Raw genomic sequence first — 17,268 nt, 5'->3', positions numbered from 1 at the left:
TGGATGGATGGATGGAGTGGCTATGTTCCTTTCCAGTATAGAGCAGGAGTGAGAATGTTAACGTTATTTCCAGTGAATCAAGAATGGAAGATTTGACTCTATGGGATCATGATATGGAAGGGAATCTTTTGGAACTTAATCTTCCCCTTGGGACACTGTTGTCTTTGGCCTGGTGGTGGAGACTGTCAATTACACTCTGCATTATGGGTCATCCAACCGAGTGAAGTCATCAAAGTTGTATTGGGATCCCAACTTTCCTCTCTCCTCGGGCTCTTGGTGTTGAGCAGCAGCAACTGGACAGAAAAAACGAGTGTAAACCTGGCATCAGCCTCTTCTCTGGGCGCCCTCACAGGCAGAGCCCAGACCCAACCAATCCTGTCAAGCCTGTCCTGATTTGACAGGACTATCACTGTGGAGAGAGGATGAGGGACTGCCACTGGTCACAGCGGGAACCCGGTTCCGTTGTCACTCTCCATTTCATTGCCACAAGGTTATCTCTAAAAGGACTTACATTGTTCTACCGTTGGAACTTTCCGTGTCTCTTCGCGCGCTTCTCTGTGATGGAAGAAGTAGAAAACCCGGAGTCAGCGCAACAGCTCCTTTCATAAGAAACGTAAATCTTACATCAGGCATTTTTAGGGTAAGTACAGTCAATTCGATTTTGAATTGGCCATTGAGGCAAAGTCAACATTTTATGGGCTTGTGCGTTAATAGGGAATTAGATGGGGATTAGGTTAGTCTAACATTTTAACAGTTCATTTGGAGAAGAAATAGCCTACAAAATTAGGTTATCACAATATTTGCACATCTAATTCTGCAGACAGTTCAAGGTAAGGTAACTAACTTTTACACAATTTAATTTGTTCCATTGAAATGTTCCCTCCCCCTAGATATAGCTCATATTTTTAAATAGTTGTTTGCTAATGCAAAGGAATTGGCTCCTCAACGTGCGGTGATGTTTATGATGAGTTGTGTCACCAAAATCCAAATGTGTAACCTGACGAGCACGCGCACTGTCAAAGATGCGCAACATCCCACTGTTCTTTCGCATCACATCGACATCACTGCGCTTCTGACAGAAAATCGAGCTGTCACTCTCCGGTCTCCATCGTATCTTCAACCAAAACGTGTCAGCTCGAAGTCTAGCCAGCGACTATGTCATGCCAAATGGTAAACAAACGCTCGCCTGCCATAATAGATACGAGAGGAGAAGTCACTGTCGGATTGAGGTGGATTAGACCAGTTGAAGTCACTTGCACAAGACATCAACTCTCTGGTTTTCCGACGATGAAGCGACCCAAGAAGGAACAATAGATGTGAGCGATTCATGGCTTTGTTAGAAATGTTGAATTGTGGCAACCCAATTCAGCGACTGACATGAACAAAATAATTTGTCTGAGTAGCTGATGCTACTGTTCCATATGCAAAGAAGCCTTTAGACCTGACAAGTGGCGTATGTAGCCTACTAGAGCGTTGGACTAGTAACCGAAAGGTTGTGGGATCGAATCCCCGAGCTGACAAGGTAAAAATCTGTCGTTCTGCCCCTGAGCAAGGGCGCCGAAGACGTGGATGTCGATTAAGAAAGACCCCGCACCTCTCTGATTCAGAGGGGTTGGGTTAAATGCGGAAGACACATTTCAGTTGAATAGGTTCAGTTGGACAACTGACTATGTATCCCACTTTCACTAGTAGGCTACCGAAATAACAAGACCGTAGACTGTTCAGGAATGCGCTCATTTGGGATTTGGAATGCATTTTACGCAGCAGAGAACTTTGCTTTAATCGACGTACTTGTATCATGAGAGAATAATAGTTATTCTAGGAACATGGACAAATAATGCACAAGCTTTGCCTGATGCGATGAGATACTCTTCAAGTTCTCTTGAGAATTGGAGCCAACCATACCAACACCGACAAAAATTTAAGTTTGGACTGTGTGTAAAGCCAGAACCGACAAACCAATTTCACGGGAACACCGCATCTATATTAAAGCATCTTCACAGACTCGCATAGCGGTAAGAATTTCTGCCCTATACAATAACGATGCTGCTCTTTATTTGCCTATTCATTGTCTGCACGAGGCTGTGTTCCGTAGTGCGTTTTGGTTAGCCTTGGGTAACCAATGCGCCTTTGCAACAATGGCAAATCGAACGCACATTTTTGCATGGTCTGTTTTTTTTCGTAAATTGTGATATACATTTTGCGTTACCTGTTTCACTGTTATGTTGCCTACAGGCCTACTGTACCTTAGTATCACCAGGAGGGCAACTCTCAACCGACCACACCTGCATGCACATGTGGTTGGAGAGCGGGTTAGATTGTGGCGGCTAATTTGCGCGACGTAAATCTATTTGGTGAGTGCAATCCGTGTGCCAATCTCAAATTAATAGTCTATCACCGGTTAATTGTAGGGTTATTTCAAATAAGTGTATTCGGTTTGCATGTCAATAAACGCTTCATTAGCCTATCCTTTGTTACAGAATATTGACAGTTGTCATGTTGGATGATGATTCTTTTTTTAGTATGCATTCATTTAAATGTATGTAGCTTTTCGGAACTAGTGCTTGGTTTCTCATAGATTAATTAACGATCATGTGCAGTGCGCTCGATTAATGGGATTAACAAACGTTCGGTAACCACAGTCAATGAGTTGGGGACAATAGGCTCTGGAGCGTTAGCTACAGTTCCTAGTGTTTAGTATTTACTACTATGCACAATAAGACAATACACAAGGGAAATGTAGTTGTCAAGATATACAGATCCTTTTGGTTTGTTTTTAGGCTATTCAGAAAATCTTGTGTTTTTGTCTCATGCGAATATGGTAACATTAAACATGATGTATCTTTTACTTTTATGACATTACTATTATATAACAATTAAATGATTATTATTTTATTAAAGGAGCAAAAGAGTGAGTCGTGGACAGTGGAAGAAAGGTATACCGTGATTTTCAGAAATGGCCCTCCTCCCCATAGCCACCTTTTCCGTTTCTCTCCATTCCGTGGGTGTTGCTTTATTAGCCACCTGATTCTCTAATCCATGCAAGTATTCATTTTGACCAACTTCCCTCTCCCTGGATGTATTTAATGTATCTGTAACTGGTTCAGTCAGAGGCACTCCCATCACTTGGTATGGTTAACCCCAGACATAGCCTGGATATTCCATTCTTATTTTACTGCAATGAGTTCCTGTTCCATTATCCCTTATGCACATTAAATATACACTGAACAAAAATATAAACTCAGCATGTAAAGTGTTGGTCCCATGTTTCATGAGCTGAAATAAAAGATCCCAGAAATGTTACATACAGACAAAAAGCTTATTTCTCCTAAATGTTGTTCTTGTTAATGTCGTCCAACAATTGATGAGCATTTCTCCTTTGCCAAGATAATCCATCCACCTGATAGGTGTGGCATATCAAGAAGCTGGAAAAAAACAGCATGATCATTACACAGGTGCACCTTGTGCTGGGAACAATAAAAGGCAACTCTAAAATGTGCAGTTTTGTCACACAACACAATTCCACAGATGTATCAAGTATTGAGGGAGCGGCAGGAAGTTTTGGCTTCCTGACTTCAGGAATGTCCACCAAAGCTGTTTCAATGTTGTTTTATAGAATTTGGCAGTACGTCCAACCGGCCTCACAACCACGTTTATGGCGTTGTGTGGGGGTGAGAGGTTTGCTGATGACAACCTTCTGAACAGAGTGCCACAAGCTACGGACAATGAACACAGTTGCATTTTATCGATGGCAATTTGAATGCACAATCAAGATCCTGAGGCCCATTGTCGTGCCATTCATCCACCGCCATCACTTCATGTTTCAGCATGATAATGCACAGCCTTTTGTCGCAAGGATTTGTACACAATACCTGGAAGCTGAACATTTTCCAGTTCCTCCATGGCCTGCATACTCACCAGACATGTCACCCATTAAGCATGTTTGGGATGCTCTGGATCGATGTGTACGACATATCTTTCCAGTTCCCGGCAATATCCAGCTCCTTCACACAGTCATTAAAGAGTGAGACAACATTCCACCGACCACAATCAACTGCCTGATCAATTCTATGCGAAGGAGATGTGTTGCACTGCATGAGACAAATGCTAGTCACATCAGATACTGACTGGTTTAATGATCCACTCCACCAACTTTTTTTTAAAGGTACTGTATCTGTGACCAACAGATGCATATCTGTATTCCCAGTCATGTGAAATCCATAGATTAGGGCCTAAATCATTTATTTCAATTGACTGATTTCCTCATATGAACTATAACTCAGTAAAATCTTTGAAATATTTGCATGTTACGTTTTATATTTTGATTCAGTATACATCCGGTTTCTGTGTAGTATCTCACACTGACAGACTGGGATTGACTTCAATGTGTTATACAGTGACTGCACCAAGCTGCAGACACACAATACAATGACTGTCTACAAAATGTAGATACATTTTACATAGCCCAGCACCAACAGAAAAGCTCTAGCCATGAATCCTACGTATTGGTTTGTGTTAAATACAGATGGCATGTATTCATTCTGTCTCCCCTTTGGTGAAATGACCATCGTCATCCCCTCAGTTGCCCTGTTTTCCCAATACCTTCTTGTCCTCCTCTCTGCTTTTAGATTTACAAGGTGTGTTTTGGCATTTCTCTTCATTTCCACCATGGGACTGTGGTACACACTTTTTTTAGGCAGTTTATCTCTGTCCCCCCCCCCCCCCCCCCCCCCCCCAACAACCCCCAGACCAGCCCCCTTAATCCTGAGCTCTCATTTTAGTCCCTGGAGAGTGGGTGGGAGACCCGACCACTGCAGGGAGGAGGAGGGGTCAGCAGGTGAGACCAGCCTCCCTGGCCCCAGTGCTGAGAGAGGGATGAGTAGCAGATTCTGTGTGGCAGCAAAAAAAAGAACACCATCTCCCACATCAGTTCTTTATCATCATGACTGATGTGCTCTTCTAATATTTCCATTCAAAACACACAAATTGCTCTCTGTTGAATCATCTGTTGGGGGAAACCACTGGGCCAGACTTATACTGTAGAGAATACAAATAATGGATAAACGAATGGAATAAATCATGGATATTAGAGTCTGCTAGGTGCTAGAAGAGAGAGATTTGTCTCCCCTTGAGTAATAGTGTAGAATGTAAAATAAATCACAGCTGTTGTAAAATAGTAGGCTAATCATGGACCTAAAAATGGTCGACGTCTGAATAATGGTGGAGGCCGACGGACTGTATCTTGCAAAAGATGTCCTGAAAATGCAGGGTGCTCTTTCAGAAAAGGATTTGACATTCTCCTTCTTTAAATAGTGAATGTCATTGTAGAGGGTTCCTCACTCTCCGTCCAATTTTCTAGCTGCATGGGACAAGAGCTGAAATGCCTAGGCATTATGTGTATATCGAGTTTAGCAGACCTCAGATTTAACCCTGGTCGCACAGCGCACAGACAGAGAAGACTGAGGCTTTGTGTCTGAAATGCAAATGCTTTAGATTCCCTCCATTTTCCTCTTGGCTAGTGCTTTAGACTTGTCAAAAACAAAACAAAAACGGAGAATAATCTTAAGGTAGAATGAAGGGACCTGTTTTATCGAATAGTGTAAATGGTTGTTGTAAATTGGGTTTGTTGTGTGTTACTGACAGTTTTGGTCTGGTATGAAGTTATGGCAAAATTAGAAGAGCATATGTTCTTTTGGGGGGGGGGGGGGGGGTGCTGTATGTCTCTGGGTTTTAATGTGGTTTATGTTGTGGAACAGTACTGGTATGATGATTGGGCTGGTCTTGTAGAACATCTTGGATCTTGGCTATGGGTTGTGGATTGAGCTGGTCTTGTAGAACATCTTGGATCTTGGCTATGGGTTGTGGATTGAGCTGGTCTTGTAGAACATCTTGGATCTTGGCTATGGGTTGTGGATTGAGCTGGTCTTGTAGAACATCTTGGATCTTGGCTATGGGTTGTGGATTGAGCTGGTTTTGTGAAACTGTTTGCTCTGGATTATGAATTTGGCTAGTCTCTTAGAACGGTTTCAGTTTCACTAAGATATTGGGACAATTCATTGAACACTTGACGACCGTTTTGTGACACAAAGCATTCCTCTATCCACTGACGGAAGGTCATGCTGTACGTGAGTTAAGAAAGCGAGTAGAGGATTTTTAAACGTGTGTGGGGAGATGGGTGTGTTAAATGAAAGTTGCTTTCTTCAGAAAGGTCGACTACGTCAAAGACTTTGACCTTGCTGTTTTGTTTAATTGCTCTTAACTAAAAATGCATTTCTCCCCCCCCCTTCTAATTAATGTGTAAGATTAATGAGTGCGCACTGCAACTACACACGTTCTTTGTCCTTGCTTCTTCTTAACACTGACACAGAAACGTGGTGGGGCGTCTGTAGTCCAAAACACGCGATTAGCATCACTTTGTTTGGCAATCGAACACAAAAAAGATCCAACTGAAATTTGACTTCTGCTTCATCCCAACCCTTCCAAACATTCCAACAAAACTACACAGTGAGCAGTGGGGAAGGACCGTGTCCTTGTCCTCGTGACTCATCATGACTTGACGTCAGTCTGAGGAGAATGTCCCCTGCGGTCACCCTCCCTTAAAACACAAATGTCTGTAGTTGACATTCCACGTGTAACGATGAGTCTTTCATTTTTGTTAAGCAAGAGAAATTGGTCATTTTCCTAACGAAGAGAATCCATATCGTCATGATTCACGATACACCCATACTTATCAGGGTCATTTTTCTGGGGAAAAAGTAAACTGTGTCATTTTTGTTCATTTTCTTACACCCCTCAGATATTGAAGACTTGTAGACAGGCTTATAGAAAGCCATGAATGTTCATCAGACCAGACATCAGAAACTTTATCTCAGTGTTATAAAGGTCTGTAATGCAAAGGAAAATGTCTGTGTGTGCATGCGGGCGTGTGTGTGTGTGTGTGTGCATGCGGGCGTGTGTGTGTGTGTGTGTGTGTGTGTGTACAGACTGTGATGTCTGGTTTACCTCAGTGTGTGCTCCTAAGGAGAGGTGAGCAGCACAGCAAATGCATACAGCCATGAGACTCCTTCCCACTGGGAAAGTCACTGCTGAGCACGGGGATCCGCTCAGACACATGTGCCTCGTGTAACACACACACACCGTCTCTCTCTCTCTCTCACACACACAGACACTCACACACACACACAGTCTCAGACACACACAGATTCACACACTGCTCTTACACACAGAGACGTTTACGCTCTGACATACATATTCACACAGATTTCTCAGACTCATGAGTCAGGGCTCCATGATGCATTTACGTGCAAGCGTGGAGGAGACGGCACGGCCCGCAATGCGTGGCGAAGGGTCTCATGCCTACTGCCCGCAAGTCACTAAAGGGGTGGAGCCGCATAGCTGAAAGCTGGCTGCACTACACGCAGTAGGAAGGAATGTACCACAGACGCTGGTCGTTCACTCAATGAAACTGAGATCTATGTGTGTCGTGTGTGGGTGTATGCATATGGACGTTTGCGTGTGAGGTGCAGCTGTTGCTAGGGTGAAATATAGTCAGGACGGAGGATGCACAGTTGCACTGTTTAAACATAATCGCATAGCCAGTGCCGCTTGAATCATATTATATTGAGATACTGTATCTTGGCTCCTTAAACCAAAGCCTTTCTTCGCCTGCCTGAGTTCTAAGCTCTGTGGCTAATAAGCAGCTCTAGACTAACACACACACACACACACACACACACACACACACACAGTATGATACTAAGGTGAAACACGCTGTGAAACACTGTGACAAATTATCAGCAGGTTGTCTCCGCTGCGGTGGAACACACAGAGAAAGCCCTTTCACTCACACACACACACACACACACAAGAAATATCAGCACACTCGCAAGGGTCATCTGCAGGGTGCAGAGACTGAGGTGGTCGTCTATAAGAATCCAGTAGGGGATCTGTGTCACAGTGCTGTGCACGGCGAAGGACGCACGATTTGTCCAGCGTTCACTGCTCATGCTTAGCTGGGCCAGACGTGGCTGCATGGGCTCTGTCTCTCTCTGTCCTCGTCAGCAGGAGAGAAGAGCTGAGCACAACAGCCAATCTCAGGGGCCACCGCAGCAGAGACAACCTGTTACTCCCCGGCAGCCAGACACAGCTACACAGAGAGGGAAGGAAAGGCACAGAGAGAGGGAGACATTTGATTTGCTTCTTTGCTGACACAAGTGTTTTAGCTTATAATATTCATTCATGTCAAATCTATGTCAAATCTGACATAATGATCTTTTAACGAATAGATGTGAATGAGCAGCTGAAAACATACAGTACACTGTATATGTCTAGTCTGAAACCAAGGGCCTTGAGAGAGAGAGACAAGCTGGTACAGGGTTATTTTTAGCCACTGCTACATGTGCAGTAAGGGTTATTTTTCCGAGACATCCCACTGTCTTTGGTCACGTAGCTGTCCATCCCAACTCCATGTGGTGGATAGGCAGACAGGTGGATAGATCTCCTAGATGATATAGACATTGTCTCCAATGGGCTGAAATATTCAAGAGGGATTTCTCCATTTATACTGCGATCAGATCCCAGACGAATCACCAAACTGACGTCCTCCACAACTCTTCTCCCTGAAATAGGCTACATCTATATGCTGATATGCCATAAGCTTTGTAAGCATGCATATTTTCCTGGTCTGACTCGCTGTGGTGTGGTGTGTCAGTTAGAAAATGACTCTGTTATACTCAAAAGATATGGGTATGGTTGTAGAGAATCGAAGGACCGTGAATGTAAGAAGAAACCTTAGGTGCTAGCTTAAGGCCGGAAGCAACCGCTACCAGCCTAAAGAACAAGGATGAGGCGGATGTCCAGGTTAAGGGGAGTTTAATGGAAGGAGATGTCCACATTCATACACACATCACACACATCTGACCACTCTTGGTTCAGATAATTTGAGAATCCCATCCAGTGAGAAAGGACATTAATTGTGTCTGAGAATGATTGTGGTTCTGAAAAGAAAGGATAAATAAATGTAGGCTGTAGCACTGATATGACATGCATGACATGAAAGTACAAGCTAGTGTACAACACTGTAAAAAGGCCTAGCATAAATGAACTAGTAAACGGGCTCCATAAGCTAGAGGTCCTGTATATAAACAAATATATAGGAAATACAGCAATGTAGAAATGTCTACAGAATATAGCCCAGATTATAAACCGGGTGGTTCAAGCCCTGAGTGCTGATTGGCTGAAATCTGTGGTATATCAGACTGTGTACCACAGGTATGACACAGAATTACTATTTACCGGTCTAATTATGTTGGTAACCTGTTTATAATAACAAAAATGCACCTCGGGGGGTTGTGGTATATGGCCAATACACCATGGCTAACGGCTGTATCCAGGTACTCTGTGTTGCGCCGTGCAAAAGAATAGCCATTAGCCATGGTATATTGAACATATACCACACCCTCTTTGGCCTTATTGCTTAATTATAGCATGAGCAATATACAAAAATAATATAGCCTGGCACCATGCATGAGAAGTGCTAACAAAGGGCTAATCGCTAATAAGCATGCTAAATCCTAATGCATTCTGAATATAAATGCTAATGCTAGCACACGCTAACGGGAGCGCGAGCTAACTAACAAGCTCAACAAAATACAATTATTTACAACAGACACTACTTGGCTCCAAACCCACAAGACATAAAGATCTCTATGTTAAGCTGCATGCACAATAAAACATCCAAACTGCAAAGGTATGTGACCTCATGCAGGAGGATGAGTAGCGTAAGAACTAAAATAAGTTTAGGACTTTCTGAATGACTGAAGAACACCAGTAGAGTGTGCTAGAACAGCTGACTGAAGCTGGCTGTTTTGACACAACTCTTCTGTCCACTTCTGTTCTTTCGCTCAACTTGTCTGGTTTAGTCACTCTTCTGCATAAGTCCCTTTCTCTCCTCTTCAAACTCTAGGGATTCAGCACCAACTACTTATGGAAGGCTACTCCATGATCTGAGTTGAGGCAGAGAGAGAAGGGGAGGTCAATTTGAAGGGTCTTAGCTATGGGTTACATTTAAGGCTGTCACAGTAACATTGCCCTAATCTAGGCATCTCTTTATCACTCATTGACCTATTTTCTTCAAATCAGCTGTCAATCAGTTGTCAGGCCCCTGTCAGATAATGATGACCTTTCATCTAAACAGATGATGGAACAAACAAACAAACAGACACAGCCATCAGCTACGCACAGAGGCAGGTCGAAAAAGTATGTGAACCCTTAGGAATTACCTGGATTTCTGCATGAATTGGTCATCAAATTTGATATGATCTTCATCTAAGTCACAACAATAGACAAACAAAGTGCGCTTAAACTAATAACACACAAATTATTGTCTTCGTCTTGTATATTGAATATATCATTTAAACATTCACAGTGTAGGTTGGAAAAAGTATGTAAACCCCTAGTCTAATGACTTCTCCAAAAGCTAATTGAAGTCAGCTAACCTGGAGTCCAATCAATGAGATGAGACTGGAGATATTGGTTAGAGCTGCCCTGCCCTATAAAAAACACTCACAAAATGTGAGTTTGCTATTCACAAGAAGCATTGCCTGATGTGAACCATGCCTCGAACAAAAGGGATCTCAGAAAACCTATAGATGAAGAATTGTTGACTTGCATAAAGCTGGAAAGGGTTACAAAAGTATCTCTAAAAGCCTTGATGTTCATCAGTCCACGGTAAGACAAATTGTCTATAAATGGAGGAAGTTCAGCACTGTCGCTATTCTCCCTAGGAGTGGCCGTCCTACAAAAATGACTGCAAGAGCACAGTGTAGAATGCTCAACGAGGTTAAAAAGAATCTGAGAGTGTCAGCTAAAGACCTACATAAATCTCTGGAACATGCTAACATCTCTGTTGATGAGTCATCGATACGTAAAACACTAAACAAGAACGGTGTTCATGGGAGGACACCACGGAAGAAGCCACTGCTGTCCAAAAAAAGATATTGCTGCACTTCTGAAGTTCACAAAAGAGCACCTGGATGTTCCACAGCTCTACTGACAAGATATTCTGTGGACAGATGAAACTACAGTTGAGTTGTTTGGAAGGAACACACAACACTATGTGGAGAAAAAAAAGGCACTGCACATCAACATCAAAACCTCATCCCAACTGTAAAGTATGGTGGAGGAAGCATCATGGTTTGGAGCTGCCTCAGGGCCTGGACAGCTTGCTATCATGGGCAGGAAAATGAATTCCCAAGTTTATCAAGACATTTTGCAGGAGAATGTTATGCTATCTGTTCGCCAATTGAAGCTCAACAGAAGTTGGATAATGCAACAGGACAACGATCCAAAACACAGAAGTAAATCAACAACAGAATGGCTTTAACAGAAAATACGCCTTCTGGAATAGCCCAGTCAGAGTCCTGACCTCAACCTGATTGAGATGCTGTGGCATGACCTCAAGAGAACAGTTCACACCAGACATCCCAAGAATATTGCTGAACTGAAACAGTTTTGTAAAGAGGAATGGTCCAAAATTCCTGACTGTTGTGCAGGTCTGATCCGCAACTACAGAAAATGTTTGGTTGAGGTTATTGCTGCCAAATAAGGGTCAACCAGTTATTAAATCCAAGGGTTCACATACTTTTCCAACACTGTACTGTGAATGTTTACACAGTGTGTTCAATAAAGACATGAAAACGTATGATTGTTTGTGTGTTATTAGTTTAAGCAGACTGTGCTTGTCTATTGTGACTTAGATGAAGATCAGATCAAATATTTTGACCAATTTATGCAGAAGTCCAGGTCATTCCAAAGGGTTCACATATTTTTTCTTGCCACTGTACATGTGCAGTAAGGGTTATTTCTCTGAGACATCCCACTGTCTTTGGCCACGTAGCTGTCCATCCCAACTCCATATGGTGGATAGGCAGACAGGTGGATAGATCTCCTAGATGATATAGACATTGTCTCCAATGGGCTGAAATATTCAAGAGGGATTGATCCGTTTATACTGCGATCAGATCCCAGACGAATCACCAAACTGACGTCCTCCACAACTCTTCTCCCTGAAATAGGCTACATCTATATGATGATATGCCATAAGCTTTGTAAGCATGCATATTTTCCTGGTCTGACTCGCTGTGGTGGGGAGGGTCAGTTGGAAAATTACTCAAACACTGTCAGTCTACTCTTCTGTTCTCTCAACTTTTGGGCTTTAGTCACCCTTCTGCATTAATCCCTATCTTTCCTCTTCAAACTCTAGGGAGTCAGCACCAACTACATATGGAAGGCTACTCTGAAGGCCCTTCCTGATTGATACTGTCTCCATGATCTGAGTTGAGGCAGAGAGAGAAGGGGAGGTCAGTCTTAGCTATGGGTTGCGTTTAAGGTGGTCACAGTAGAAACAATAGTTTCACATTGCCCTAGTCTAGGCCTCTCTTTATCACTCATTGACCTATTCTCTTCAAGCTGTCAGTCAGGCCCCTTCAACATAATAACTTTCAATAACAGATCATGGAACAAATCAAATCAATGTTTGTTGGTCGCGTACGCAGATTTGCAGATGTTATTGCAGGTGCAGCGAAATGCTTGTGTTTCTAGCAACGACAGTACAGCAATACCTAGCAATACAAAACAATACACACATAATCCAAAGTAAAAAAGAAAGAAATGAAGAAACGCCAGAATGAATCCAATGAACAACCCAAATAGCACTGCAACAGTAATCCAATGATATGTACAATACACTAGTAGATATATTAGAGTGAGCTATGTCAAGAATCCAGTACATAAATTAATATGCGGTGTGTATAAGCAGTGTAACTAAAATGCAATGTACAGTAGTATAAATATTAGAATGGGCTATGTGAAGAATACATTATATAAATAGACAGTTGAAAACCCCATAGCAAAATAGATAGAATTGCAGGAACTTAGCTTCCGGACCTGGGTATAAATAATGTACATGTATGTGATTGGTGTATATAGACAGGATGAATAGAAAAGGTGTGTACAGCAGTAGTTATATAGGATGAGCCTTGACTAGAATACAGTATATACATATGAAGTGGGTAAAGCAATATGTAAACATTATTAAAGTGACAAGAGTTCAATAAATCTATGTACGTACATATGGCATCAGTCACTAAGATGCAGGGTAGAGTACCGGGTGGTAGTCGGCTAGTGACGATGTCTTGAGGTTCAGGACAGGGTACTGGGAGGAGGCTGGCTAGTGGTGACTATTTAACAGTCTGATAGCCTAGAGATAGAAGTTGTTTATCAGTCTCTCAGTCCCAGCTTTGATGCATCTGTACTGTCACCGCCTTCTAGATGGTAGTGGGATGAACTGGCACAGCCTGTCGGCCTGCCATCAGCTACGCACAAGAGGCAGGTTGACAACAACATGAAACGATTGGGCAAGAGTTTTAAACAACAACAACAAACTAATGTGGCACGCTCGTCATTTTCCAACGGCCTTGTTACATCACCGCCATGAGCTAGCTCTCTCAGGACGGTGCGGTCCAGTCCTCTCCCCCCACCCCCACAGTCCCTTTCCCTCTTTTCCCCCCCGAGTCATGTTTAAACAAGTGTGTTTCCATGGCCACGAGGTCTGGCGATTATCTGGTGGTGTGATAGATAGGGAAAAAGGCCTAAAGGGCTACGCAGATGCTAGCATGCTAGCTAATAATGGGCGTTAGCATCAAAGCAAACTTTGAGATTTAATGTTTTTTTAAAGAAAATATGAGCTTGACAGAAGAGCTCAAGGGCTAACTTGAAATTGGCTGGTTTCCACCGTCACATGGGAAGGGCATGGATTCGGGGAAGGGAGAGAGATGTGAGGGAAAAGAGCCTCTCACATAAACAGCCTTAACTCAAGAGTGTTTACAGTACGACCAAGGAAGGGCTGATGGGAAATGTGTTCTATCTGAAGGTGATAAAGTATATGTTTTGGTGTGGGGCATGGGGGAGAGACTGAGTAGGGGTCCTTGGCTGGGGCAGTGGAGTTATGTCTGGATCTCATCTCGTCTTCTGTCTACTGAACTTGGCAGTAGAGGACTCCTGGAGCAGCCGGTCCTCTCCCCTACACTCTCCACCCCAAGCCATCCAGTTATTGACCCAGTGAGGGACCTATACTAGAAAACTGGTCCGTTTATGTGTGCGGAGTCACTGGTAGCCCTGGCAAGACTTAGGCTACACACATGAATACTGTCTGGAGTCAGAGAGACACATAGTGAGCCAGGACTGTGCTTCTTCAGTCCAAGTCTGTAATCCTTCAGCGCGTCTCTGTTATCATTACTGGAAAGGAGCACGCTTCTCCTTCAAACACTGGTTTCTGTGGAGAACGACATCAATGAGATTACATGAAAACTGAGACTGACATGGCCAATGAACAAGCCTTTATTCGTCTGCTTGCCTGAACAATAAGCATCAGCGTGTGGTCTTGGATGTGAGACAGCACAATGTACAACAGTAGGTCCTACAATGGTGTAGTCATGGTATACTCTTATGCTTTAGCCTACAACGTTTTTAGGTGAATAAGGGATTTTTGGGGGGTGAATTCACTTTTGTTAACAATTTTGGGAGAGATCTGATGTGCCCCCATATTCATTCCATAGTGACTCTACCCTTCCTCCCTTACTCTTCCACTCTGTACTCCATTCCACTCTCCTCCCTGGTGCACACACAGTCTTTTGTGGAAGGTAAAGTGATTGCTTAGTTCAACATAATGCTTTCCATCTGTTGAATTTGGCTTCTATTAGTTTCAATTGAATACGTTGGTGTTGGAATCTTGCTCTAGGGCCTTAGGGGTCTCACTTAAATAAATCCAGGGAAAGTCCTATACTTTTCAATTTTTTAATCCCTTACTTAGCTATGGGATGTCACTATCAATTACCTTTAACTATGAGCTGCGTTTTCCTCTTTTCTGAAACAGGGAACTCTTCCACATCAGAAACAGATACACTATAGCTTATAGGGCATCTCTACTGAATGTCTCTCAAATGCAATGATGTTGTTTGATAAACCTTGACCATGTTGATAATTTTTCTCTTAGAGATTTGGGTCCTTGATCAAAATTCCTAGCCACTTAAAGGCCTAGGCTATTGATGATTGAGTCACCCTTCTGTATGTAAGATGTCTATTTTGACTCTGCCAGAGGGGGTAGCCAACATTGATTCATTCATTATTCAATGCTAATTCATTTCTGTAATAACTCATGCGTGTTTTGAAAGGATTTAGTCATTTTCACACCCCAAATGAAATGTTCACAGCTCATGACAATAGCTTAAGTGCCAATTTGGCGCTAGTGAAAATATAATAAGTTCTGCTAATGACATGTTATAAAGTGAAATGTCAGGTGCTCCTCCATCCTATTGTTAATAATATTACACTCATTTCACTCACTAATCAATTTCTAATTTGTGTTGTTACGTTTTTACCATGCCGATGATTGGCTTTAATTTCAAAGGACATGAAACAGCCCATACAGATTAGCCCTCCGCTGGTATCTGGAGCAGAGATGGTGAATATGTTCAGATCCCAGGTCAGTTGGGAGTGTTCAGCTCTGTGACAGAGCAACAGGGGGTGAGCACATTTGGCAGGTCTCAGGTCTGCTTTGGCCTCAGGCGATGTACCAACTACTAACACAATAGAACTGGGCTTCTGGCAGCTTGAAATCATATCCGAATGCTCTTTATGGCCTCTCTCCTGACTCTCATGACCAATTTATCCTATTCTCTTCCTTCCCATCCCATTGTCCCATCCCATTGTCTCTCAGGTTAATCTGGGTTTGCTCTGCTCTGACAGCGGTTTGCGGTTTGTCCATTCTTAAATCACCATTCTAATCATCTTTAGTCTATACCAAACACTGCTGTAATGGACTCACTGGAAATCAATCTCATCAATAAGGGAATCTTCCCCCTGTGTGTGTGTGTGTGTGTGTGTGTGTGTGTGTGTGTGTGTGTGTGTGTGTGTGTGTGTATCGACCCTGGTTCAGTCTCTGATTCCTGCCCTGTTTAATCTCCAGGGGCCTTTCCTGCACAGCTTGTTAGCAGCACATCTCACATCAGAGGCGTGTCTGCCTTAAAAATAAATTACCCCTGAATTGCGCCCTGAATTCAAAAGTCAGCTACAGAATAATGAATATGTGTTGGTCTGTATTTGGCAACATTTGATTCACCTAATTACTGAACACAGAGGGTAAGAGTAGAATGACATACTGCACATGCAAAAGGAATAGACATACACACTGATGCTGTGTGTTTGATGTGGAAGGAGGGAGTCTATATCCTCAGGGTCTTTGGTGGATGATGAGGAGTTCTGGTGAGGAAAGAGGGGGATGGGAGAGAAGAAGAGAGGAGGCCTCGGTAGAGGGGGATTGGGAAGGGGGGGCTACACTACAGATATGTTGTGGTGGACGGGGGCTGGGTAGCGAGGGGTGTTGGGGGATGGGGAGTTGGGGGAGGGGGAGAACCTTGTTAGAGAGCTGATGATTTCCCCTCTCAGAGTCCACACACACAGCTCCATTTTGTGCCCTGGATGAAAGGCTGTGAATGAGTTGGTAGGGCAGAATTGTGTCTACTGGGTCCATGGTGCCATGGGCTCACAGACAGACACAGCTTTCTATTCATACACACTCTACTGGCGTAAGACTGTGGGCTCCATGCGTGCTAGGCTGTCTTTGTGTGGGGGAGTTGGTGTGTGTGTGTTTCGTGTTGCCATGTGTGAGAATCGCTCAGCTTTCAGGTTTTTCTTTGCTAATGTATGTAGGTATGCATAGGGCATCATTTCACTATCTGTGGTTAGCATGGCTTAAAAGATAGTCGGCATGGAGAAGGAGGAATGGTGGGGATAAGATAATACCACTGGGGAGGAAGGAGAGAAGGGGTGGATGGTTCTCTCTATCTTTTTCTCTCTCTCTCTCTCCAAACCCAATCATCAAGACTCTGTCTTTCACCCCTCAGGCCCTTGTGGAGATTTCTGCACGCTTTGATGAGTGCGATAAGCTCACAGTGCCTCTTCCCAAAACGATGCAGCGACTCTCGTAGTGTGACCCTTATCTTACAACAGTGCCACATCACCCCCCCCCCTCACCCAACAGAGTCTGTTTTCTGTCACAGTGTATACATAGAGTTGTAATAGGAATACATTCCCATTCACATACTGCTGTGTAAGTCAAATGCAATGGTGTCCACAGAGACACCATCATATTTCTGCTTTTTAAATCTGTCAGTGTTTCTTTCAGATGACAGAATGTCTCTCACAGTACTA

General features: G+C 43.2%; 1 protein-coding gene across 2 annotated transcripts in view; it reads left to right on the top strand.

Annotated features, from left to right (window-relative positions):
- The window catches only part of LOC110538149 (gap junction gamma-1 protein-like), a 36,662-nt gene continuing 19,394 nt past the window's right edge, over window positions 1–17,268 (top strand). The window contains exon 1 of one of the 2 annotated variants that reach the window (XM_036938213.1): window positions 1–640. The gene's annotated coding sequence lies outside the window, so the exon portion shown is untranslated. Of the gene's footprint in view, window positions 641–1,013; window positions 2,016–17,268 lie in introns of those variants that run through there. The other variant, XM_021624779.2, reaches the window with a different exon arrangement.

This window comes from Oncorhynchus mykiss, chromosome 12, assembly GCF_013265735.2.
Source record: "Oncorhynchus mykiss isolate Arlee chromosome 12, USDA_OmykA_1.1, whole genome shotgun sequence".
Classification (NCBI taxonomy): Eukaryota; Metazoa; Chordata; class Actinopteri; order Salmoniformes; family Salmonidae; genus Oncorhynchus; species Oncorhynchus mykiss.
The sequence above is the reverse complement of the archived record's forward strand: the minus strand, read 5'-3'. Positions and strand labels throughout refer to the sequence as shown.